Below are 7,875 nucleotides of genomic sequence, written 5' to 3'. Positions count from 1 at the left end.
CGATTTTTATTCCCTCAGCCATATGCCTATCAAGCGTATATTATTTGATATAACCAAAACATGCCTCATCGAAATGAGGCATTTCAGGTTTTTTGCAGTCCATATAGTCTGTAAGGCTGATGCGCGAAGAGAGTATTCGATTTGGTCTAACCTTGATATATAGCAATATTGTTATCAAACTTAGTTCAGAGATGGCCAATTCACTCCTTCTGGTACCTCCCCTACAAGGGTCACAATTTTAATTAATTACATGTCTTAGAACATGCGAAAGAATCAAGCGATTCTTTTTTATCTAACTATTTCTTTCAAACAGAGATCTGATGCGAATGTGGGATTAATCGGCCCACAACACTGGCCTGCTCCTTCAGAACCTTCCCTTAATTAAAATATATTTAAATAAACGGACATTGAAAATTTGTTAATTTTAACATAGATAAGTATGCAGAGACTACACCCATTTTAAAATAATACTATGATGTCCTGCAAAAGAAGTGGAATTTGCCCTATATATATTAATGGTTTGCGTTGTGCTGATAAAAATTCAGAACACTTCCACACAAAAGTTGCGGTCTATTTTAGCCACTTAATATTATCCGATGTGCATCCAAAATGCTAAGATTCTACCGCCTTCTAAAGCCTAACTTCATGAGTCGTTTGGTCTTTAAACGTGACTTGTAGAGCTACCGGAAAATAATAGTAAATGTTCAATTTTTGGTCCCTTTTCACACCTAAATAGTGGCTCTAACCAAAAATTCCGTGATTTTCGGATGATAATTGCGACCAGTATACAATACTCCCAAGATATAGTGTTGTAGAGTGTAAAAAATATTACAAAATGTACAACTCAGTATTGTAAGCCAAATGAATTGATCTGAATTTATGATAATTGTCAAAATCCGTCCGGCCGTTCTTGTATATATTTTGCTATATATTGGATATCAGAATTAATGTTACAGTCAGAAGTCACCTTTTTGTGTATTTTTGATTTCGCCAGGATTAAAAATATTCGTGGATTAAGGAAAAATTTCGCTTTTTTTTATTTCAACCGCTAAATATTAACCGAAGATCCTAAACTCCTATCAGGAACAAAACAATAAATTTTTCTGTTTTTGGTCTATTTGGTCGAAATTTTCTGACCTCATCTTTAACTTGATACCGAATTTTGTGCACACGGATCCATAATCAACTCAGCTCGGCGAGATAGGAAGATTTTTATGTAACATTCTATATGCAGGACCAATATTTCATTGTATTACATAATTTTTGACCCAATCAAACAACATATAGTGTATAAAATTTACAATTGTCAAATACGATTCTGATAGGATATTTTTTTAATTCTGATCTAAAAGTATAATATATTCGAACGTGTTAGTGCCGGTTTTAATTCGAAATTCCTCAAACTCCACCTAATTTATTATCCCGCATCATGGTGACCTAAATGAAAATTGTTTTTATACCCTCCACCATACTATGGAGGGTATATTAACTTTGTCATTCCGTTTGTAACTCCTCGAAATACTCATGTCAGACCCAACAAAGTATATATATATTCTTGATCAGCGTAAAATTCTAAGTCGATTTAGCGATGTCCGTCTGTCTGTCTGTCTGTCTGTCTGTCCGTCTGTCTGTCTGTTGTAATCACGCTATCTTTCGAACAAATTGAGATAGAAGACTAAAATTTTGCACACATGTATATTTTGCCAGTAGGCAGGTTAAGTTCGTAAATGGGCCCTGTAGGTCCAAGTTATCATATAGCCCCCATATAACGATACCTCCCGATATTCGGTATTTTGATGATTTTAGCGACATTATTCACCGGAATTGTTTCGAATTTGGTATTTGACGTTCGTAATGGATACTACAATCTAAGACAGAAAATTATCTGTACAGGTCCACGTCTTCTTATAGCCCCCATATAACGGTACCCCCCATATTCAGTATTTTGATGATTTTAACGACATTATTTACCGGAATCGTTTCAAATTTGGTATTTGAAGTTCGTAATGGATGCTACATCTTAAGTCAAGAAATGAGCCATTTAGGTCCACGTCTTCATATAGCCCCTATATAACGGTACCGAATACCGAATATCGTATTTTGATGATTTTAGCGACATTATTTACCGGGATTGTTTCAAATTTGGTATTTGAAGTTCGTAATGGATGCTACATCTAAGTCAAGAAATGAGCCATGTAGGTCCACGTCTTCATATAGCCCCTATATAACGGTACCCCCCGATATTCGGTATTTTGATGATTTTAGCGACGTTATTTACCGGGATTGTTTCAAATTTCGCATGTGAAGTTCGTAATAGATACTTCAGCCCATGCCAGAAAATTGTCTGTGAAGGTCCACGCCTTCGTATAGCCCCCATACAGCGGTACCCCCTATATTCGGTATTTTAATGATTTTAGCTACATTATAAACAGATTTTTCTTCAAGTTTCGCATTGAAATATTGCAATAACTTATGACAAAAGTTGCATATGCAGGTCTACGTCGTCGTATAGGCATTCGGTATTTTTAAGATTTTAACAGAATTTTAAACGGATTTTATTTATTTATTTTTTGTACCAAATGGTGGAGGGTATTAAAAGTTCGGCCCGGCCGAACTTACAGCTTTTTTACTTGTTTTCGATCAAGCTGTCATGTTTGAAATACTTGAAAGCATGTTTCCAATATGTCATATAATAAGAATACTACCACATATTAAGGAGAATCTTTGGTATACTTCGATTTATCTCATCTAATTTGGTACTTTTTATACCCACCACCATACTATGGAGGGTATATTAACTTCGATAGAAGATTAAATTTTTGCACTAAATGGGCCATGTCTGTTCACGATTTCATATAACACCCATATAGCGGTAGCTGTCCATAATGGGAATTTTAATGATTTTATCTATATATTTTACAGCAATTGTTTCAAATTTCGCATTTAAAGTTCGTAATAGGTACTACAGCCTGTGGCTGAAAATTGCAATCCCACACCCCAAGAGCAATCTTGATTTCAAATTTTAGAGTTCTAGCTCTATCAATTTGCCCAAAACAATGGATTACATTTTTAGTAACTTTTACTTCTTTTAGTACGCTCATAATTCGAACTTCCAAAAATCTAGTTTGTTTAGCTACTCTGACCCACGTACAAGATTCTAGAATCTGCAGTTTTGTCTAGGCGTTGATGGATAAGGTACTCACTCACTGAAATGTTTTCAAAAATTGTTGTTTTGAAATGAGTGCAATGATCACGAAAATATCCGTAACCTGCATATACCACATCCCGTTTACAGGGTGAGATAAAAAACTGCAACAAAGTTAAACGCCATAATTTTTACATTTTTTTTTTAAATTTTATTGAATAAAAACAAAACATGTCGGAAATAGCATCAAATTTTGGAATAAGTTTAGATTTGTTTGAATTGGTCACCTTTGGCACGAATTATATTTTTCAAAAGGCCAATGAAACCGTCACACGCTGCCCGAATGTTGCCCTTCAGTATTTTGGACTATTTCCGATGAAGCGCTTGCTTGAGGTGATCGACACTTTGGTATTTTTCAGTGTCAACCTGCTTTCCAAAATACTCCAGACACAATAGTCCAACGGATTGGTATCCGGAGATTTTGGTGGCCATTGTGCACAGGAAATGAAGCGAAGAACATTATTTTGTAACCATTCTTGGGTCGCGTGTGCTGAGTGCGATGGTGCTAAGTCCTGTTGGAATGTCCAAGGTCTGCGGCCAAAATGTTTGCGTGCCCAAATATATAATACATCCCCCAGAATCTTTTCGCGATAATATTCGGCATTTATTCTGAAGCCACGGTCGATGAATACGAGCAGAGAGCGACCATCGGCTGTTATGGTGGCCCACACCATCGCTTGAGTTCTGGTGGCCAACCGAAGTTGCACATTTTCAGCTGTCTCTTTGGCAAGTAAACACGATCATTTTGTTTGTTTACAAACTGCTGGACAACGAATGTTTTCTCATCGGAGAAAACTAAATTCGGCAGTTCACTACTTTCGGCCAAGCGAAGCAACTCTTTAGCTCTTTTGAGTCTATTTTCTTTCTGTTGCGGTGTAAGTTTTTGCACTTTTTTGGAATTTCAATGGCTTTGCTCTGAGCTCATTTTTCAATATTTGTCGAATGGAATATTGCGATATGTCTGGTGTGAAAATGAGAAACATCGGTCCGCTGCTTCTAGTACCTTCCTCACAAAGGTCACAATTTTTAATAATTATATGTCTCAGAACTTGCGAAAGAAGCAAGCTATTCTTTTTTAATTTTGTTTATCTCAATATTTCTTTCAACCAGATATCTGATGTGAATATGGGATTAATCGGTCCACAATACTTGCCTGCTCCTTCAGAACCTTCCCCAAATCAAAATATATTTAAATGAATGGACATGAAAAATTTGTTAATTTTAACATAGATAAGTAAGCAGAGACTATTCCGGTGCGGGGCCGACCAGCACTACTTTAATATATTGAAAAGCCCCCTTTGGTCCAACATATTTTAAAATAATACCATACCATAATGCAAAACCAGTGGTATTCGTCTTTTATTAACGGCTTCTGTCGTGCTGATAGGTTTTCAAAACAACTCCACACAAATGTTGCGGTTCATTTTACACACTTAATATTATCCGATGCGCATCGAAAATGCTAGGATTCTACGGCCTTCTTCTAACTTCATGAGAAATTCCGTGTCGTTTGGTCTGTGAACGTGACCTGTAGAGCTACCGGAAAATAATAGTAATTTTTCATAGAAAATTATCCACACCTAAATAGAGACTCTAACCAAGACCCAAAAAATCCGTGATATCGGATGATAATTTCGACCAACTGCAACCAATTTCAGACTGCTATCATTTCTAAACCACTCGTCGGACAGCTGTTAAAATTATTCCAGTCACAGCTCATTATATTGTTCACAAGCGTACAAAAGCATTTTGGTGAGAATTTTCCAAAAAAAAAAGTTATTCGTGATGAAAATCAAGCGTGATGGTGTGATTCCTTTATATTTGGCTGGAAAACCACAAGTGGCTATCGTTAGAGCACTCCAGCATTTAAATGTGAATAAATCGTTTGTGTCGCGTACTATCGCTTGTTACCGTGATACTGGTAGCGTAGCCCGACGTCAAGGAAGTGTACGGAAGAAAACAGCAACATCAGCAGAAATGGTTCGAAAAATAACGAAGCGACTTGATCGAAACCCGCTTTGCAGTGGCCGAAAAATGGTTCGTGAGCTGAACATAGCGCAATATTCCATTTGGCAAATATTGAAAAATGTGCTCGGGGTGAAGCCATTGAAATTGCAAAAAGTGCAAGAACTTACACCGCAACAGAAAGAAAATAGACTCAAAATAGCTAAAGAGTTGAGAAAGAAAATAGACTCAAAATAACTAAAGAGTTGCTTCGCTTAGCCGAAAGTGATGAACTGCCGAATTTGGTTTTCTCCGATCTCCGATGAGAAAACGTTCCTTGTCCAGCAGTTTGTAAACAAACAAAATTATCGTATTTACTTGCCAAAGAGCTCAGCTGAAAATGTGCACCTTCACTTGGCAAACAGAACTCAAGTCCCGGCCATGATGATGGTGTGGGCCGCCATAACAGCCGATGGTCGCTCTCTGCTCGTATTAATCGACCGTGGCATCAGAATAAATGCTGAATATTATCGCGAAAATATTCTGGAGATTGTATTAAAGCCTTGGGCACGCAAACATTTTGGCCGCAGACCTTGGACATTCCAACAGGACTCAGCACCATCGCACTCAACTAGCGCCACCCAAGAATGGTTACAAAATGAGGTTCCTCGCTTCATTTCCAGTGTAAAATGGCCACAAAAATCTTCGGATACGAATACGTTGGGCTATTGTGTCTGGAGTATTTTGGAAAGCAAAGTTGGCACTAAAAAATATCAAAGTGTCGATCACCTTAAGCAAGCGCCTCGCCGGGAATGGACCAAAATACCGCCGAGCAACTTGTGGGCACCGTGTGACGGTTTCATTGGCCGTTTGAAGGCCATAATTCGTGCCAAAGGTGACCAATTTGAACAAATCTAAAATTATTCTAAAGTTTGATGCTATTTCCGACATTTTTTGCATTCATTCAATAAAATTTAAAAAAAGGGAATATTATGACTTTTTTTTAGTTTTTTTTTATCTCACCCTGTAGTTGAAATTTGTTTCTTATTCTGTCTATAACAGAATAGGAATTAAGTCCTAAAACGCAGTTTTTAATGCAAAATTCAGATTTTAGTGTGAATTTTCAAATGCCTCGTATCAAAAGTAACATATAGGTATGCGTAATTTAAGGATTCCAACTCTAACAAGTAAAAAGCAGTAAGTTCGGCCGGGCCGAACTTTGAACATCCTCCACCATTTGGAACGAATAAGAAAATTTTCAAAAAAATTAAATCCATTAAAACTTATTTTAAAATCTTTAAAATATCTAATATAGGAAGGTGCCGGTATATGGGGGGATATACGATATTGTGGACCTATAAAGACAAATCTATATCTGGGTGTAAAGTACTCACAAGGAACTCCTTGTGTGGATTTTCAGACAATACGATTGGAAAATGTGGCTAAAATCATCAAAATACCGAATATCGAGGGGTACCGTTATATGGGTGCTATACGATATCGCTAACCTATATAAAAGAAAAATCTGTGCAAAATTTTAGCTTCCTCTCTTAATTCGTTTAGACTGTAGCGTGATTACAACAGACGGACATACGGACGGACAGGGCTAAATAGTCGTATTTTACGCTGATCAAGAATATCTATACTTTGTTGGGTCTAAAATGATTATTTCGATGAGTTACAAACGGAATGACGAACTTAATATACCCTCCATACTATGTATGGTGAAGGGTATAAAAAGGTAGAAGTGTAGCGCAAAAATACAAATTTTTGAAAAAATACAAAAATACAACTTTTATTTCCATAAACTCAGTTCTATCGCCGACTTAGCCAACAATGGCTTCATACACGCGGCTTCTAGTCCTATTCGTTCCTTCTGGACCTTCCTATTCGTTGATGAGTCAATTTGTCACTCAAATATAAAAATGTATACCTACGTACTATAATTCGGATATGTGTACTACCTATAATATTTCATACTTTATTTCCCATAAATGAATGGAATGTTTTTTGACGAGTAATTGTACGAAGAGGCGTGTCCAATTTCAGTTTGGACTAAAAGTTCATGCGAACTTAGGAACTCATTTAAACTTTGCACCTTCTGTTAGAAAATAGTCTACCGCTAGACTACTCCATTTTGCAAAGTTCTGCCATAGGTACTTATCTAATGCCAAACGAATTTGAATGTGGTTTACTTTCGTTAGTTTAATTTAAATGCAAAGTCATTTATTTATTATCTTATCTCTGAACGGGATTGTTTTCTATGTCACAACACCGTAGACCTGCGGGGCACATGCACTTAATAAATCATGAGAAATTTTGTAGCATGCTAGAAAAAAGTCAGGCAAATAATAGACGCAATCATTATTCACACGACGAAGATGTGTGGCGGTGTGTGCGTTGTTATTCTATTCCCGCCTCATGATAATCTAAATGAGAACAATAACAACAACAACAAAAATAAACTATAAAATAATTTTCATTCATAAAAATCGTTCAACGTAGCTGTGTGTCATCAGTTAAACAACCGAACGATCGGCCGGCCGACCAACCACAAGACACGAACGTACGATTGTGGTCACTCGTATGCTGGCTTGCTTGCTCTGCTCATCTATGTGAGTCACAACCAAGCGTTGGAGGAAGCAAAGAACAAACATCGCTGTCATACATGTTGCAGTAAGACGTGTGTGATCAAACCACCGGCATTTGTTAGTTGGACAAGTAGA

The sequence above is a fragment of the Musca domestica genome, unplaced genomic scaffold, assembly GCF_030504385.1.
Source record: "Musca domestica strain aabys unplaced genomic scaffold, Musca_domestica.polishedcontigs.V.1.1 3, whole genome shotgun sequence".
Classification (NCBI taxonomy): Eukaryota; Metazoa; Arthropoda; class Insecta; order Diptera; family Muscidae; genus Musca; species Musca domestica.
Note: the sequence above shows the minus strand (reverse complement) of the source record.